Raw genomic sequence first — 20,800 nt, 5'->3', positions numbered from 1 at the left:
GAAAGGAGCCAAATTAATAAAATCAATAATGAAAGAGGAAAGACCACAACCAGCACCAAAGAAATACAAGCAATTATAAGAACATATTATGAGAAACTATATGCCAGCAGATTGGATAATCTGGAAGAAATGGATGCATTCCTGGAGAGTATAAACCACAACTGAACCAAGAAGAAATACAAAACCTGCACAGACCCATAACCAGTAAGGAGATTGAAGCAATCATCAAAAATCTCCCAACAAACAAGAGGGCTTCCCAGGGGAATTCTACCAAACATTTAAAGAAGAACTAATTCCTATTCTCCTGAAACTGTTCCAAAAAAATAGAAAGGGAATGAAAACTTCCAAACTCATTTTATGAGGCCATCATTACCTTGTTCCCAAAACCAGAAAAAGACCCCATCAATAAAGAGAATTATGGACCGATATCCTTGATGAACAAAGATGCGAAAATTCTCACCAAAATACTAGCCAATAGGATCCAACAGTACATTAAAAGGATTATTCAACACCACTAAGTGGGATTTATTCCAGGGATGCAAGGTTGGTTCAACATCCACAAATCAATCAATGTGATACAATACATTAATGAAAGAAAGAACAAGAACCATATGATATTCTCTATAGATGCGGAAAAAGCATTTCAAAAAGTACAGTATCCTTTCTTGATCAAAACACTTCTAAGTGTAGGGGTAGAGGGTACATACCTCGATATCATCAAAGCCATCTATGAAAAACCCACAGTGAATGTCATTCTCAAAGGAGAAAAACTGAGAGCTTTTCCTCTAAGGTCAGAAACATGACAGGGATGTCCATTATCACCACTGCTATTCAACATAGTACTAGAAGTCCTAGCCTCAGCAATCAGACAACAAAAAGAAATTAAAGGCATCCAAATTGTCGAAGAAATCAAACTCTCACTCTTTGCAGATGGTATGCTACATTATGTGGAAAACCCAAAAGACTCTACTCCAAATCTGCTAGAACTTGTACAGGAATCCAATAAAGTGTCAGGATATAAATCAATGCCCAGAAATCAGTCGCATTTCTATACACCAACAAGACAGAAGAAAGAGAAATTAAGGAGTCAATCCCATTTACAACTACACCCAAAACCATAAGATACCTAGGAATAAACCTAACCAAAGAGGCTAAGAATCTATACTCAGAAAACTATAAAATACTTGTGAAAGAAACTGAGGAAGACACAAAGAAATGGAAAAATATTCCATGCTCCTGGATTGGAAGAACAAATATTGTGAAAATGTCTATGCTATGCTACCTAAAGCAATCTACATATTTAATGCAATACCTATCAAAATACTATCCGTTTTTTTTTTTTTTTAAGATTTTATTTAACAGACAGAGATCACAGGTAGGCAGAGAGGCAGGCAGAGAGAAAGGAGGAAGCAGGCTCCCTGCGGAGCAGAGAGCCCGATGTGGGGCTCAATCCCAGGACCCTGGGATCATGACCTGAGTTGAAGGCAGAGGCTTTAACCCACTGAGCCACCCAGGCGTCCCCCATCCGTTTTTTTCAAAGAAATGGAACAAATAATCCTAAAATGTATATGGAACCTGAAAAGAACCGAATAGCGAAAGGAATATTGAAAAAGAAAGCCAAAGTTGATGGCATCACAATTCTGGACTTCAAGCTCCGTACAAAGCTGTCATCATCAAGACAGCATGGTACTCGCACAAAAACAGACACATAGATCAATAGAACAGAACAGAGAGCCCAGAAATAGACCCTCAACTCTATGGTCAACTAATCTTCGACAAAGCAGGAAAGACTGTCCAATGGAAAAAAGACAGCCTCCTCAATAAATGGTGTTGGGAAAATTGGACAGCCACATGCAGAAAAATGAAATTGGACCATTTCCTTATACCACATACGAAAATAGACTCAAAATGGATGAAGGACCTCAATGTGAGAAAGGAATCCATCAAAATCTTTGAGGAGAACAAAGGCAGCAACCTCTTTGACCTCAGCTGCAGCAGCTTAGTCCTAGAAACATCACCAAAGAAAAGGGAAACAAGGGCAAAAATGAACTATTTGACTTTATCAAGATCAAAAGATTTTGCACAGCAAGGGAAACAGTTAACAAAACCAAAAGACAACTGAAAGAATGGGAGAAGATATTTGCAAACAACATATCAGATAAAGGGCTAGCATCCAAAATCTATAAAAAACTTATCAAACTCAACACCCAAAGAACTAATAATCCAATCAACAAATGGGCAGAAGAGATAAACAGACATTTCTGCAAAGAAAACACCCAGATGGCCAACAGACACATGAAAAAGTGCTCCACATCACGGAAATACAAATCAAAATCACAATGAGATACCACCTCATACCAGTCAGAATGGTTTAAATTAACAAGTCAGGAATCGACAGATGCTGGCAAGGATGCGGAGAAAGGGGAACTCTCCTACACTGTTAGTGGGAATGAAGCTGGTGCAGCCACTCTGGAAAACAGCATGGAGGTTCTTCTAAAAGTTGAAAATAGAGCTACCCTATGACCCAGCAATTGCACTACTGGGTATTTACCATAAAGATATGAGTGTGGTGATCTGCACATGCACCCAAATGTTTATAGCAGCAATGTCCACAATAGCCAAACTATTGAAAGAACCTAGATGTCCATCAACAGATGAATGGATAAAGGAGAAGTGGTATATACATATACAATGGAATACTATGCAGCCATTAAAAGAAATGAAATCTTGCCTTTTGCAACAATGTGGATGGAACTAGATGGTATTATGCTGAGCGAAATAAGTCAATTAGAGAAAGAAAATTATCATATGATCTCCCTGATATGAGGTATTTGAGAGGCAAAGTGGGGCGGGTTGGTGGGTAGGGAAGGGGATAAATGAAACAAGATGGGATTGGGAGGGAGACAAACTATAAGAGACTCTTAATCTCACAAAACAAACTGAGGGTTGCCATTGGGAGCAGGGTAGGGAAAGTATGGTTGGGTTATGGACATTGGGGAGGGTATGTACTATGGTGAGTGCTGGGAAGTGAGTAAGCTTGATGATTCACAGACCTGTACCCCTGGGACTAATAATACATTATATATTAATTTTTTAAAAAGTGAATCATTGAACACTGAGTCAAGGACTAGTTATGTATTATATAGTGGCTAACTGAACAGAATAAAAAAATAAAATAAGGGGTGCCTGGGTGGTTCAGTGGGTTAAAGCCTCTGCCCTCGGTTCAGATCATGATCTCAGGGTCTTGGGATTGAGCCCCATATTGGGCTCTCTGCTCAGCGGGGATCCTGCTCCCTCCCCCCAAATGCCTGCCTCTCTGCCTATTTGTGATCTCTGTCTATAAATAAATAAATAAAATCTTTTAAAAAATAAAAATAAAATATAAAAACAAAACAAAATTGGAAGTCTAGATGACTGGAATATTTGCTGGCACAATCCTGTTTATCACAAATGCTCAATGAGGAAAAGACACTTTTAAAATCCATAAAAAAGAAAAAAAATAATGAGATTACCTTACCAAAAAGTGCTAGACTGAGATGCTTTCACATGGGGCTTCTCGCAAACCTTCAAAAGGAATACATTTTTTTAAATTTATTTTTTATTTATTTTCAGCATAACAGTATATTCTAAGTCTATACAAAATTTGTAGTTTTAAAATTAATAAAAACTTTTCTATTGTTTTCTAAATCAAATATTTCATTGAGAGTTAGATAAAGAGAGCACAAAATTCAAAATGCAGACCAATGCCTTTCATGAATATTAATGAAAAAGCTAAATGAGATGTTAGCAAAAAACCCAAATCTATCTTAATAAAATAATATGTAATGAACAGGTGGAAGTTATATCAGAAAGGCACAGTTTGTTCACTATTAGGAAACCCATTAATGTAATCTGCCATGTTAATAAATAATATGATAATAATATATATATATATATATATATATATATATCTACAACGATTTTTTACAAAGCTAAAATGTAATTCAATACAGAAAGTTTTTTGTTTGTTTGTTTGTTTTCCAAAAACTGATGCTGGAATGATTGGATACACATATACAAAAGTAAAACTTTGATCTATACTTCATATAATATATAAAAATAAACTTAACATAACTCACAGACCTAAATGTAAAACTCAAAACCATAAAATCTCAAGAAGAGGACATTTCTTTTACATCTGTAATTTATTTTTTCCAGCTTTTTGAGATATAATTAACCTATAACATTGTGTAATTTTAAAGTATACAACATGATGATTGTATTCAAAACAGTATTTTCCAGGTCTATGTTAAGGTTAAAAAACAGCAACAACAACTATTCCAAAGATACCAATAGATATAAAGAAAAATTGTCCCTTTAATTTATTTTTTAAAAATTTTTAAATTTTTTATAAACATGTTTTTATCCCCAGGGGTACAGGTCTGTGAATTGCCAAGTTTAGATTCTTCACAGTACTGACCATAGCACATACCCTCCCCAATGTCCATAACCCCACCCCCCCCAAACCCCTCCCCCCAGCAAACCTCAGTTTGTTTTGTGAGATTAAGAGTCACTTACGGTTTGTCTCCCTCCCAATCCCATCTTGTTTCATTTATTCTTCTCCTACCCCCTTAACCCCCCATGTTGCATCTCCACTTCCTCATATCAGGGAGATCATATGATAATTGTCTTTCTCTGATTGACTTATTTCGCTAAGCATGATACCCTCTAGTTCCATCCAAGTCGTTGCAAATGGCAAGATTTCATTTCTTTTGATGGCTGCATAGTATTCCTTTGTGTATGTATAACACATCTTCTTTATACATTCATCTGTTGATGGACACCTAGGTTCTTTCCATAATTTGGCTATTGTAGACATTGCTGCTATAAACATTTGGGTGCATGTGCCCCTTTGGATCACTATGTTTGTATCTTTAGGGTAAATACCCAGTAGTTCAATTGCTAAGTCATAGGGTAGTTCTATTTTCAACACTTTGAGGAACCTCCATGCTGTTTTCCAGAGTGGTTACACCACCTTGCATTCCCACCAACAGTGTAGGAGATGCTGGCATCCTCGCCAGCATCTGTCATTTCCTGACTTGTTAATTTTAGTCATTCTGACTGGTGTGAGGTGATATCTCATTATGGTTTTGATATGTATTTCCCTGATGTCGAGTGATGTGGAGCACTTTTTCATGTGTCTGTTAGCCATCTGGATGTCTTCTTTGCAGAAATGTCTGTTCATGTCCTCTGCCCATTTCTTGATTGGATTATTTGTTCTTCGGGTGTTGAGTTTGCTAAGTTCTTTATAGATTTTGGACACGAGCCCTTTATCTGATATGTCGTTTGCAAATATCTTCTCCCATTCTGTCAGTTGTCTTTTGGTTTTGTTAACTGTTTCCTTTGCTGTGCAAAAGCTTTTGATCTTGATGAAATCCTAATAGCTCATTTTTGCCCTTTCTTCCCTTGTCTTTGGCGATGTTCCTAGGAAGATGTTACTGTGGCTAAGGTTGAAGAGGTTGCTGCCTGTGTTCTCCTCAAGGATTTTGATGGATTCCTTTTGCACATTGAGGTCCTTCATCCATTTTGAGTCTATTTTTGTGTGTGGTGTAAGGAAATGGTCCAATTTCATTTTTCTGCATGTGGCTGTCCAATTTTCCCAGCACCATTTATTGAAGAGGCTGTCTTTTTTCCATTGGACATTCTTTCCTGCTTTGTCGAAGATTAGTTGACCATAGAGTTGAGGGTCTATTTCTGGGCTCTCTATTCTGTTCCATTGATCTATGTGTCTGTTTTTGTGCCAGTACCATGCTGTCTTGATGATGACAGCTTTTTAAGGAGCTTGAAGTCCAGAATTGTGATGCCATCAACTTTGGCTTTCTTTTTTAATATTTCTTTGGCTATTCGGGTCTTTTCAGGTTCCATATACATTCTAGGATTATTTGTTCCATTTCTTTGAAAAAGATGGATGGTACTTTGATAGGAATTGCATTAAATGTGTAGATTGCTTTAGGTAGCATAGGCATTTTCACAATATTTGTTCTTCTAATCCAGGAGCATGGAACATTTTTCCATTTCTCTGTGTCTTCCTCAGTTTCTTTCATGAGTACTTTATACTTTTCTGAGTATAGATTCTTAGCCTCTTTGGTTAGGTTTATTCCTAAGAATCTTATGGTTTTGGGTGCAGTTGTAAATGGGATTGACTCCTTAATTTCTCTTTCTTCTGTCTTGTTGGTGTAGAGAAATGCAACTGATTTCTGGGCATTGATTTTATATCCTGACACTTTACTGGGTACAAGTTCTAGCAGTTTTGGAGTGGAGTCTTTTGGGTTTTCCACATATAGTATCATATCATCTGTGAAGAGTGATAGTTTGACCTCTTCTTTGCTGATTTGGATGCCTTTAATTTCCTTTTGTTGTCTGATTGCTGAGGCTAGGACTTCTAGTACTATGTTGAATAGCAGTGGTGATAATGGACATCCCTGCCATGTTCCTGACCTTAGTGGAAACGTTTTCAGTTTTTCAGCTTTGTGGTGGGTTTTTCATAGATGGCTTTGATAATATTGAGGTATGTGCCCTCTGTCCCTACACTTTGAAGAGTTTTGATCAGGAAGGGATGCTGTACTTTGTCAAATGCTTTTTCAGCATCTATTGAGAGTATCATATGGTTCTTGTTCTTTCTTTTATTAATGTGATGTATCACATTGATTGATTTGCGGAAATTGAACCAACCTTGTAGCCCTGGAATAAATCCCACTTGGTCATGGTGAATAGTCCTTTTAATGTACTGTTGAATCCTATTGGCTAGTATTTTGGTGAGAATTTTCGTATCTGTGTTCATCAAAGATATTGGTCTTCAATTCTCTTTTTTGATGGGATCCTTGTCTGGTTTTGGGAACAAGGTGATGCTGGCCTCATAAAATGAGTTTGGAAGTTTTCCTTCCATTTCTATTTTTTGGAACAGTTTCAGAAGAATAGGAATTAGTTCTTTAAATGTTTGGTAGAATTCCCCTGGGAAGCCGTCTGGCCCTGGGCTTTTGTTTGGAGATTTTTTTTTTTTAAGATTTTATTTATTTATTTGACAGAGAGAGATCACAAGTTGGCAGAGAGGCAGGCAGAGAGAAAGAGGAGGAAGCAGGCTCCCTGCTGACTAGAGAGCCTGATGCGGGACTCAATCCCAGGACCCCAAGTTCATGACCTGAGCCGAAGGCAGCAGCTTAACCCACTGAGCCAGCCAGGCGCCCTGTTTGGAGATTTTTGATGACTGTTTCAATCTCCTTACTGTTTATGGGTCTGTTCAGGTTTTCTATTTCTTCCTGGTTCAGTTGTGGTAGTTTATATGTCTCTAGGAATGCATCAGTCTCTTTCGTATTGTCAAATTTTTTGCATAGAGTTGCTCATAGTGTGTTCTTATAACTGTTTGTATTTCCTTGGTGTTAGTTATGATGTCTCCTCTTTAATTCATGATTTTATTTATTTGGGTCCTTTCTCTTTTCTTTTTGATAAGTCTGGCCAGGAGTTTATCAATCTTATTAATTCTTTCAAAGAATCAGCTCCTAGTTTCATTGATTTGCTCTATTTTTTTTGTTTGTTTCTATTTCATTGATTTCTTCTCTGATCTTTATGATTTCTCTTCTCCCGCTGGGTTTAGGGTTTCTTTCTTGTTATTTCTCCAGCTCCTTTAGGTGTAGGTTTAGGTTGTGTACTTGAGACCTTTCTTGTTTCTTGAGAAAGGCTTCTACCACTATATATTTTCCTCTCAGGACTGCCTTTGTTGTGTCCCACAGATTTTGAACTATTGTGTTTTCATTATCATTCGTTTTGATGAATTTTTTAAATTATTCTTTAATTTCCTGGTTGACCCATTCATTCTTTAAAAGGATATTGTTTAGTCTCCATGTATTTGGGTTCTTTCCAAATTTCCTCTTGTGATTGAGTTCTAGCTTCAGAGCATTGTGGTCTGAAAATATGAAGGGAATGATCCCAGTCTTTTGATACCAGTTGAGACCTGATTTAGGACCCAGGATGTGATCTATTCTGGAGAATGTTCCATGTGCACTGGAGAAAAATGTGTATTCTGTTGCTTTGGGATGAAATGTTCTGAATATATCTATGATGTCCATCTGGTCCAGTATGCCATTTAAGGCTTTTATTTCCTTGTTGATCTTTTGCTTGGATGATTTGTCCATATCAGTGAGGGAGTGTTAAAGTCCCCTACTATTATTGTATTATTGTTCATGTGTTTCTTTGATTTTGTTATTAATTGGTTTATATAGTTGACTGCTCCCACATTATGGGCATAGATATTTAAAATTGTTAGATCTTCTTGTTGGACAGATCCTTTGAGCATGATATAGTGTCCTTCCTCATCTCTTATTATAGTCTTTGGCTTAAAATCTAATTGATTTGATATAAGGATTGCCACCCCTGCTTTCTTCTGATGTCCATTAGCATGGTACATTGTTTTCCACCCCCTCACTTTAAATCTGGAGGTGTCTTTGAGTCTAAAATGAGTTTCTTGTAGGCAACATATAGATGGGTTTTGTTTTTTTATCCATTCTCATAACAGTGTATTTTGATTGGGGCATTTAGCCCATTAACATTCGGGGTAACTATTGAGAGATATGAATTTAGTGCCATTGTATTGCCTGTAAGGTGACTCTTACTGTTTATTGTCTCTGTTCCTTTCTGATCTACCACTTGTAGGCTCTCTCTTTGTTTAGAGGACCCCTTTCAGTATTTCCTGTAGAGCTGGTTTGGTGTTTGCAAATTCTTCAGTTTTTGTTTGTCCTGGAACTTTTTATCTCTCCTTCTATTTTCAATGATAGCCTAGCTGTATATAGTCTTCTTGGCTGCATGTTTTTCTCATTTAGTGCTCTGAATATATCATGTCAGCTCTTTCTTCCCTGCCAGGTCTCTGTGGATAACTTTGCTGCGAATCTAATATTTTTATCATTGTATGTTACAGACTTCTTTTCCAGGGCTGCTTTCAGGATTTTCTCTTTGTTACTGAGACTTGTAAATTTTATTATTAGGTGACAGGGTGTGGACCTGTTCTTGTTGATTTTGAGCGGGGTTCTCTGCACCTTCTGGATTTTGATGCTTGTTCCCTTTGCCATATTAGGGAAATTCTCTCTAATAATTCTCTCCAATATACCTTCTGCTCCCCTCTCTCTTTCTTCTTCTTCTGGAATCCCAATTAATCTAATGCTGTTTTGACTTGTGGTGTCACTTATCTCTCTAATTCTTCCCTCATGGTCCAGTAGCTGTTTGCCCCTCTTTTGCTCAGCTTCTTTATTCTCTGTCATTTGGTCTTCTGTGTCGCTAATTCTTTCTTCTGCCTCGTTTATCCTAGCAGTGAGAGCCTCCACTTTTTATTGCACCTCATTAATAGCTTTTTTGATTTCAACTTGGTTAGATTTTAGTTCTTCTATTTCTCCAGAAAGGGCTTTTATATCTCCTGAGAGGGTTTCTCTAATATCTTCCATGCCTTTTTGGAGCCTGGCTAGTACCTTGAGAATCGTTATTCTAAACTCTAGATCTGACATATTACCAACGTCTCTATTGATTAGGTCCCTAGTCTTCGGTACTGCCTCTTGTTCTTTTTTTTGTGGTGAATTTTTCTGCCTTGTCATTTTGTCCAGATAAGAGTTTATGAAGGAGCAAGTAAAATACGAAAAGGGTGGCAAAGACCCCAGGAAAATGTGTTTTAACCAAATCAGAAGATCCCAAATCATGGGAGGGAGAAAGGGGATAAAAAGAGGTTCAGGAAAAAAAAAAAAAGAAACAATTAAAAAAAGAATATATATATATATATATATATATATATATATATATATATATATATATATATTAGATAAACTAGTTAAAAACATTAAAAAAGAAAAGGGTAAAAGTTAAAAAAAAAGTTTAGCAGAAGAAGAAAAAAAAATTTTTAAAAATTAGATTAACTGCAAGACTAAAGAATCATGGGGAGAAAGCCATTTGATTTCTCCTCCTCTGGAATTCTGTTGCTCTCTTTGGTGTTGAACCTGCACTCCTTGGTAGGTGAACTTGGTCCTGGCTGGATTTCTTGTTGATCTTCTCAGGGTGGGGCCTATTGTAATAATTCTCAAATGTCTTTGCCCCAGGCAGAATTGCACTGCCCTTATCAGGGGCTGGGCTGAGTAACCCGCTGGCGTTCGCTTTCGGGAGCTTTTGTTCCCCGAATGCTTTCCGTAGAGTTCTGGAGGACAGGAATGAAAATGGCAGCCTCCCAGTTTCTGGCCCGGAGGAGCTGCGAGCTCGGGGCCGCACTCCTCAGTGTGTCCTCAGAGAATAGTGCCCAGTTACTCATGTCTCCTTGGCCTCTGGCCGTGCTCCGAGTTCACCGAGCCTGCGACTTGTTCAAAGTAACCCCAAGCTGAGAGCTCACTCCTCGGCACTGTCTCTGTAGCTGGTTTCCCCATTCTAATACCTGCAAGCTCTGTGACACTCAGACACTCCCAATCCTTCTGTGACACTGTGGGACCTCAGGCCACGCTGATCCCATGTGGGCTTCACCCTGGTTTAGCCTCTGGAGTGATTTCCCTCAGCAGAACAGACTTTTAAAAGTCCTGATTTAGTGCTCCATTGCTCAGCCACTTGCCGGGAGCCAGCCCCTCCCCGTGCGGTCTATCTTCTTGTCGCTTTGGATTCACTTCTCCGCCAGTCCTACATTTCAGAAAGTGGTTGATTTTCTGATTCTAGAATTGCTGTTCTCTTCGATCTCCCATTGGATTTGTAGGTGTTTGCAATCTTTAGATAAGCTATCTAGATAATCTCCTGCTGCCTGATGTAGTCTCAGCCTGTTACTTCTCCACCATTTTGACTCCTCTCCCAAAATTGTCCCTTTTAAAATGAAGTTTAACCATTGAACACATTAAACAGAATTTTTATTTATCTATCAAGCTCATGCTTATTTGTAACTCTAAGAAAGAGATTTTATATGTGGCATTTCATAAGCTTGTTTGACAGATCACTTTGTTTTTGGAAGATCAGTTAAGTATATCCCCAAACTTGTTTCTCAGATCAAAGTTTAGGGAAAATGGTCCTACACCCGTGGTTGACAAGCCTGACAGCCTATCAGAATCATCTAAGAAGATTGCTGAAAACTCTCTATAGTCCAAATTTTTTCAGCCAGTGAGTCTGGAGAAAGGATCTTCAAAAAGCTATACATTTGGGGCAGGTGGGTGGCTTAGTTGGTTAAGTGACTGCCTTCAGCTCAGGCCATGATCCCAGGGTCCTGGGATCAAGGCCTGCATCAGGCTCCCAGCTCAGTGGGGAGCCTGCTTCTCCCTCTTCCACTCTTCTTCTTATGTTCCCTCTCTCTCTCTCTCTCTCTGTTCTGTTAAATAAATAAATAAACTCTTAGGAAAAAAAACTGTACATTTGACTTGTGTACCAAGTAAAATAAAAATTAAAAGGTAATGTTTTTCTATATAACCTTATAAAATGCTATGCCAATATGTTCATGCCACTTCTCACTCTTGGACCACTACTGGATATTCTTCTGTATTATGCCCTAAGAACTAGCCTGTAACTTTAGAACTGGAAAAGATCCTGCAGCTTGTCTACTGTTCATTTGGATGCTCCATGGATTCATTACATTTAACATGTGTAATCTACGCCCATGGACTGTCCCACAACAAAAGAAGCTTTCCTTGCTTTCTATATATTCTCCCTGGCAGTGAAATGGTGGCAATATTCCTGCTGCCACCCAATCAGAGACCTACAAAACTCGCTATCCACTTACTGGGACATTTAATCAGTCACTGATTCAGGTGAAGTCCACCACTCTGATAATTAACTTAACCTTCTACATTTGCTATCAAATTAAGGGAATTTTTATTTATTTGTAAACAAATGCAAGTTTCATACCTTACAAACTTTTCCAATGTTCACTTCCTTCTCTTCAACTTCTACCAGAGTCATATCACTAAAGGGAAAAACTGATGGTGTTATTGACCTGTTTATAATCTTTATATTGTTGTTCGGTTTTCCTCCACAAACTTAATGTACAATATGGTCATTTTTTTTTGTAAATCCCTTCTTACTTTTAGGATCACTAATTTTTCTTCATGAGTTTCTTTTAATGCATTTCAATTGCTCAAGAATTCTAAGAACTTAATACAAAGATGGCATTCATCATTTTCTACCACAAAATAAGGAAGGGGCAGGAGTCTGGTCAGTCCTCTACTGAATGGCAGCTATATAAAATTAGAGTAACTTTTTCTTTTCTTTCTCTTTTTTTTAATAGAGTCATCAAATTTCATTGCAATTCTTTTTTTACAAAAAATAAAATCACTACTAACCACAAAACTGGTGAAAGAAGTGTTACTGCCACTTTTCATATTCCATTTTGTGTCATTCATAAAAGAACATGCTAAGATTAGCAATCATTAAAGCACTCATTTTTCTACAACAATTGGTGCTCTATTACTGTACTTTCATTTTCCTGGAGGTGTAAATAGGGGAAACATATTACAAGATTTTAAATATTGATTAGGGAATCTACCTTGAACTAAAAGAAATATTCTTAACTGATGTGTTTTAAAAAGTAAAAATAGGGGCACCTGAGAGGTTGAGTTGTTAAGCTTCTGCCTTCCTCTCAAGTCATGATCTCTGGATCCTGGGATACAGTGCCATTTCCATCCAGCTGCCTGCTCAGCAGAGAATGTGCTTCTCCCTCTTGTTCTCCCTCAGCCCCTCCCCCACCCTGCACATATGCTTGCTCGTTCTTTCTAATAAATAAATAAATAAAATCATTTAAAAAAGTAAAAATAAAGATAAAAATAAAATTTGCACCATTTTAAAGATTTTATGCATCATTTTAAAGTATGTCCCAAAAGGATGAATTTGGACACAAAATATTTTTAAAGCATGACAGCTAAGACACTGCAGTCACAAATTAATTCCCTCAGTAACGTATGCTTATAAAGAACTATAAGTGATATATAATATTGTGTAAATTGGAAGCATATGCTGCATTGGTTTGATACATTTATATATTGCAATATAATCAACACAGTAGCATTAACTAACATTTTTATCATCTCAAATATTTATCATTTTTTTGTGTGTGTTGAGAATAGTTAAGATTTAGTCTTTTAGCGATGTTGAATTTTATTATATGGTCTTATTGGCTTCAATTACTAGGTTGTGCCTCAGATCTCTAGAACTTATTTATCTACTGGTTTTGACTTGTATCTCTCTGATTTTTAGTGGTGGTGAGCATCTTTTCTTATACCTGCTAGCCATTTGTATATCCTTGGAAAAATGTCTGTTCACGTCCTCTGCCCACTTTTAATTGGATTGTTCACATTTTTGCTATTGGGTTCTGTGAGTTCTTTCTATATTTTAGATACTGGTCCCTTAGCAGATGGTCTGCAAATGTTTTCCCCCATTCAGTGGGTTGCCTTTCAATTTATTTATCATTTTCCTTGCTATGCAGAGCCCTTTAGTTTAATGAGATACCATTTATTTATATTGGTTTTTGTTACCTTTTTTGTGTGTGTGTGTGACTTTATCCAAGAAGTTATCACCTAGGCCAATGTCAAGGATCTTTCCCCCTAAGTTTTCTTCTAAGAGTTTTAGGGTTTCAGGTCTTACATTTAAATCTTTGCTCAATTTCAAGTTATAAAACTGCCAAAAATAATTCCATATGCTAGGAGGAGAGTAGGATATAATACATGTATTTTAGAGAATTCACCATCATCACCTGTCACCCATTAAAATCAGTAACATCTACTAAACCACTATAGGGTATGATTTTTAAATTTTTTTCGAATAAAAGATTATAAAGAATTTAGTAGAAGGTATGGCTTTGGACTAATATGGAGCCCAGAAAAATTATATGTAGTAAGAAACGAGGAGATACCAATTCAGTTAGAAGTACAAAATGTAGAAAATTTTAAGGATAATACTATAAATGGGTATACATCAATAAGAACCTCAAGTTGAAGCTATTGCATTTTAGGAGACAGAAGTCTCCATTGTGATAATTCACCAGAAGACATTTCCAAGGACAATTCTATAACAAGCCTTCCAAAGTGCTCTCCTATTGGATATTCCTTAGTAACAGCCCAAACTTTTACCCAGGTGTTCTATATAACTACATATGGCATCATCTCCCTTTGCGCTTTCTCCCTCATAATTTTATATTACTTTAGTTCATCATCTGTTTATGCTGAACACAGATATTAACACTTTCAGAATATCAGTCCTAACATGAAGAAGAGGCATTAAGCTCCACTCTTAGGTGTATAGCTGAGAAGACCAACTGGTGACCACAATTCTTCGTGCATAGTGTGGTTTCTACCCTAAAGCTCATTCTGGAAGCAGCTGTCAAGACACAGGCATATTTCTCAGTTATCTTGTAAGTATTTCTGGCCAGTAGAAGGTAAGCAAATGATGTTTATACCCAGTGTGGCTCTGTCATCTCATATTTTTATATGATGACTACAATGGGTTAAACTGTGGCTTCCAAAAGATGTATGTGAGCTTATTTGGAATAAGGATCTCCATACCTGTAAGTAAGGTAAGGATCTTCAGTTGTGATCACCCTTAATAGGGTGAGCCTCAAATCCAATAAGTTAGAATAGAAAAGAAGGGGAAACACAGGGGAGGGGACACACCAGGAAAGGCCATGAGAAGACAGTGAAGACAGCCACAGAGGTTAGAATAATGCAGTCACATGTTGAGAAAAGGCAAGGGTTACCAGCAGCAATGCAGAGTACGAGAGACAAGGAATTACTTCTCTAAAACACTGCTTTGATTTTGAATTTCTGAATTCCAGAACTAGAAGAGAATAAATTTCCGCTATTTTAAGTTAATAAGTTTGTAGTAATTTGTAGCAGCAACCCTAAGGAAAGTAACACAATGACTGGAGGTTATGACTTAAATTCGGTGATAAAGGATGGTTCCCTGAGTATCTTAGTAGAGTTTCCCAAGATAGCCAGTAACTTCCTCAATTGGATGGATGAGTGAGTAAAAAACAAGTCTTATTGAGCTACTGAAGTTTGGAGCTTCTTTTCTCCATCTTCACTTTTTTCCCCAGACGGTAGCTGGTATACTAACCATTTGCCTATGCAAGTGGCATAGACTACACTTTTTGTATGGAATGTTGAGGGTTAATTTCTGAGTTAAATTTATGGTCACACTGAGTGGACCTAGAAACAGTTAACTAGGTTTTCTTTTTTTTTTTTTTTTTTTTAACTAGGTTTTCTTAAGGATCAAACAGACTTGGAAGAATCCCAATGCAAATGCAGTCCAAAATGACATTGTTGTTGTTCAGAGGATGATTAATTTGGAAATGAAAGGGCTTGTTTTGTGGTTGACTAGGAATTTCAAATACTAGCAGATGACCATGTGTATAAGGGTTCCCTAGGCTTTAGTTTGGGTGATTTTAATTGTCAGTAACAATAAAAACCTGCAAGTGGCTTTCACAATAAGGAAAGTGTTATTGATTGAGCTGTAGCCCGCCCTCCACAGCAAAATTCACCACGTGAAGAACAGGAGAACAGGATGATGTATCTACAAGTCCAGAACCACCAACAATGGCTGGAACCTCAAGAAGATGGGCAAAAGGCAGGCAACAGACTCTTCCTCACAGCCGCCAAAGGATCCCAGTTTGTTGACATCTTAATTCAGAATTCTAGCCTCTAAAACTGTACAGCTATCAATTTCTGTAATTTAAACCCCTCCTTGTTTTGTTACAGTAGCTGTAGCAAATTAATACTGGAGGTTTACTGGTTCACATAACAACAACGACAAAAAGCCCAGAGGCAGAGTAGATTTCAGCCACCATTTTTATCAGATCTCTACCTTAATTCTCAGATGTCCTCTCTTTTATTGGTCACATTTGTGCTCCTGCAGGCTGTCCACATTGTTGTAAAGCAGTTTTATGAGTTCTAGGAATCACACCGACCTCCATGCTTTCAAGAGAAAGGGAGAGCATCTTTATCCTAGAGTTCTAAACAAAAGACTTGAACTTAGTTTGGACAGACTTAGGGCACTCCTAATAACTGCAGCTGCTAAATAATTAGAAGTATTGAGTCAACTAAATAAATCAGGGCACACTTTTAGGTTTAAAGGTAAAATCAACTTCTCTCAAAGCAAATGTGCTATGTAGGGGCAGGGAGCATACCTGAAGGAAAATAAAATACCAGGGAAAACTGGGAAGGAGCGAATGAAAGACAGGTGAGCAGCAAATGTTTATAGCTTTTGACCAGAGAGAGATATTTTAGCATTGCTTTTGCCTTACAGGTATTTTAAGATTTTATAGTTTAATCTATTGGCTTCCTCCTTTATGATTTAATTTCTGATTTAATGTTTTCTTAAAAAAATGCATATTTTTTAAATTGCTAATTTTATGACACGATTTATAATTTTGTTTTGATGCAACTGAGAATAACTGGATTGTTATGGTTTGTTGCATAATATTTGTTAATGGCTTATGACCAACAAAGAGGAAAGAACACATACATAAAAATACATATGTACGCAAGGAGAAGTGGATAAGAATATTGGTGACTTTTTTTAACTTATTAAAATACACATTTGATTTTTAATGTTATTATTCAGCTTTTTATAATAATTAAAGGTAAATTTAATTGAAATAACATTTCAAATTTAGGTGTATATTGCTAATCACATTGTTAATTCTTTCAAACAGTAACATTTAATATTCTTTTAAATGATAACCTGGGGGTGCATAGGTAGCTCAGTTAAGCCTCTACCTTCAGCTCAGTCACCATCCCAGGGTCCTGGAATCAAGCCCCATGTAGGGCTCCCTGCTCAGCAGAGAACCTACTTCTCCCTCTCTCTATATAGTTCCCCCATGCTTGTGCTCTCTCTCTCTCTCAAATAAGTAAATAAGTAAATAAATAAATAAATATGACAACCTGAATTTATATGATGCACCCAATATTTTCTAAGAGACACCCTATATTTTCTTATGTTGCTGGAAAAGTCATCTGTATTATCCTTATTGGAATAAAAAGTAAAAGTGATTATCTCAAGATCTCAATGACTAAATTTACTTTTGGAAATGAAAACATTTCAAAGGTCAAGCTTAAAGACAACTATTCTGCATTATTTTTATTCCATTGACCCAGGCTGATTTTGATGACTTCAAAATAGATTCTGATTAGGAAGGATGCCACCTAGTCTAAAGCACTCTCAGTTCCCACTTTAACGAAATGTACATTTTGTAAGGAATATCCCATGAAAGAAGCATTTGTAAGCAAGTTTAGAAAATAATGTCAGGGCATGATCTATAGTGAAATGTAATGAGAAAATACCATATTACTGTGATGTGATCAAAAACTGAAATGAAAACTGCAACAGTATTTATCTAGAATGATTACATTTTAAAGAGCCTCTGAACTTGAATGCAGTTTACAGATTGATAAACTATTCAATTAACCGATATCCAATTTACTAGAGTAGCAAGTCAGGCAATCGGATGAGACTGGGTCAGAAGTATGCAATCCTTTCCTATTTATGCGTTTTAAATGTATTTCAGAGATTAAACAGAGCCTTTCCATTACTTGCAATAAACAACACTATTCATTCTTTTATTTATTATTTGCTTTTTAAAAATGTAGCCTATATTTCTTGACACTTTCCATTTCCAGTTTTAAGCAGCAGATTTTTTTTACAAGATTTTGAATTTATTTATTTCTGATATTCTGATTTAATTCATAGCTAGTAATATCTCAAAACACCTGGAGCCTAAAGAATGGCCATGTAAGGGCCGCTACAACATTTGTATGTCACACTTGATTCTGCACTGCTTCAGAGTAGATACTTGGTAAAAAAACAAAACCAAAACAAAACAAACAAAAAAACAATGCTTGCCATTCGTTTCACAATGATTAAACTGTGTAATAAGTTAATATTTAATACTTCGGCAATAATTTTTAGTTTTTCTTATTGTGGACTTTGCATGATTAAGGTACCCTTTTTTTAGTAGTATCTTATGTTAAAAATGTGAGTTTTTATTAAGTGCTATTTATTGTGCTAAATTTTATGCTAAATACCAAGAATGCAAAGTGAGTGAGTCCTTCCTCTTGTTCTCCAGAAAGCAGTGAGAGCAATGGGAAAGACAGACAGAGAAAAACATTCAGAAGCCTGACTTTATGTAGCAATGACAAAGATGAGTCTGGGGTACCACACAGAGGAGAAGCATCTATTCTTGAAGGAGATGACTTGTGAAAGGTGTCATGGGGGGCTAGAGTTAACAAAATCCCAAAAGGGGAAGGGTGTTGGGAAGTTGAGGGCCTATGGAGAAGGAAGAACCAACATGAGGAAAAAGTCATATGGAATTAACTCTAAAATTAAATTTCAAAATCTCATTTTATTGAGGGCTTTCCTTGAGGCACCTATGTGCTAAGTTCTTTATGTACATTATTTTGAAACAATCCTGAGAAGCAGGTACTGGTTTTCACTCTGTGCTATGTGTAAGGAATTAAAACAGCTCAGGACTTGGTAGACTGTAAAGTTTAAGGCATACAGTGATAAGGACATGAAGCTAGAGCTATACAAGGAATAGTCTAAAGAGGAACTAATCTTTTGACTTTAGGAATTTAATTTTTAGTTGCTGGATGATACCATGTTTATGCCAGGTTGTCACCAAGAATTGGCATATTTACTGAATATTTGATATAGGTTACTCTGGCCACTCTGTGGAGGGTAGAATCAAGAGGCACACAGTGAAGGGTGAGGCCATGCTTAGAAGGTAAGCTGTTAGGACCAGGAACCTGGACGAGCGGGAGCCAGGCAGAGAGGAGCCCTCATTAATTTCACTAGTGGTTTGAGAATAACTTGCTCCAACATTTTTACTGAGGTGAAATATTCACCATAAGGAATCCTCTTAAAAAAAATACAAAAAGCCCACAACTGGCTATTTTGTGTGGAGGCAAGGAGATAACCATTTTTAAAAGTGACATTACCTTCTTCAACTGCCTAAGAAACCAGATAATGGAAAGCATCGTGCCCTAGTGATGCAGAGAAAATGCTAGAGATTTTTCACTTTAGGATGTCAGTGGCCACCATGCCTGGCTATTTAAAGACATTCCTTCCACTATTAGATCTGGGTGTCTCAGTTCATGCAAATACCGAAAACAGGGAACCTAACATTTCAGCAGCATAAGAAATAATTTTTAACTGTGTTATTTCAATACACTTTCATAGAAGCTGTTGTGAATCTGTCATCAATACAAATCTGAAGGCATGTGTGACAGAAAAATGGACAGAAGGACAAAAGCTTGGGTAGCAGACTGAGCTGGAAGACTTGAGCATGGATGATAGGCCAAGCAAATAAAAAAGACAAAAGTATAAAGGGATAGCAAAAGTTCTTGGTGGGGAATTGGTACAAATGTGGGTACTATATAGTGGGATTAAGCTATTATAGAACCAGTAAATGTACAATAATTTTCCCAAGCTAAAAGTAATAATTAACTCTGCATTGCCAACCAAATGATGCTTGTGTTGGGTCATTAGACCTCAGATGGCGGGGAAGTAGGAGGAGGCGCCTTTTTAACCGGTACCCCAAGTGAGCTGATTACCTACCAAGGAACTCTGATCACCCATGAAATCAGCCTGAGATCAGAATTATACACGTCTGGATCTCTACAGGGGCAGAAGACGCCAGTGGGCAGGGACGGCGAATCTGAACCTGCTCTGCCAGCTGCAAAGGGGGAACTCATCTGGGCTCAGCAGCCAGACTGAGGCTTCTCTCTGAGAGGGAGGTCAGGGTGCAGTCTGTTTTCCTCTAAAACTACAAAAACCATCAAAAGCGGTCAAGGTGAGAGAGGAAAAAAAAAAAGTGAACAAACATAAAAACCGCCAGAGAACAAAAGCCTGAAAAAAAAAAAAAAAAAAAAAAACAGTTTCCTCAGAGCCCACGCCCTTGAGGGGGGTGGGGGGACTTAAGTCAGGGAACATCATTGACTGAAAACCCACGTGGCAGGCCCCTCCCCCAGAAAACAAACCAAGAAAGAAGAAAAAAAAAAAAAAGACTGCAAGAGAACAACCACCACTACTTCATAGGACAACTTTTATTTTAAACTCGTTCCCACTATTCTGATTCATTTTTTTATATAGATAATTTTTTAACCTATTTACCATCACAGTGAGCTGTCCAGTACATCAAATTCCATAATAACCTTCTAACATGAACTTTTTTGATACATACACCTGTGTCTTTCTTTTACATTTCTATTTTTTGAATTTCTTTTTTTTTTAATTTTAGTTCAGTTTAGTCTAGTTTATTCCTTTTTATTTTTATCTTCTAATATTCATATAGAGTTAAACTTCAAAGTAATCCCCTTTCCCCAATCAATACTACCCCTATAGGTAAACTAATTTTTAATCCCCCTTTACCTTAGGAAAGTTGAGTCCTTTAACAAAGATATCAAGATACATCCAGGAAGAATCAAAACAACCTACCTCGCACACACTGAGAATTTATAACCCCTCTCCCATCTTTTTCTTCCACAAGTGTTTCTGTGTTTTTGTGTTTGTCCTGATAGTATATAAATCTTATACTTGGGGTTCTTTTTGATGAGGTTCTTCCTTTATTTGTATATATATATTTTTTTCTCGTGGCATATACTTTTATCAGTCTTTTTGTTTGTCTGTTTTTGTTTATATACTTCATAAATCATACAGTGGGGCCCATTTGGGCTGAACCTTCTCTTTCATCTTCCCTTTCTTTCCTGTCTCTCTCTCTCTCTCTCTCTTTTTTTCTTTTTCTTTCCTTTTGTCTATCATTCAGGTGGGGAATCCTGATTGCTCG

The sequence above is a fragment of the Mustela erminea genome, chromosome 8 (assembly GCF_009829155.1).
Source record: "Mustela erminea isolate mMusErm1 chromosome 8, mMusErm1.Pri, whole genome shotgun sequence".
Classification (NCBI taxonomy): Eukaryota; Metazoa; Chordata; class Mammalia; order Carnivora; family Mustelidae; genus Mustela; species Mustela erminea.
The sequence above is the reverse complement of the archived record's forward strand: the minus strand, read 5'-3'. Positions refer to the sequence as shown.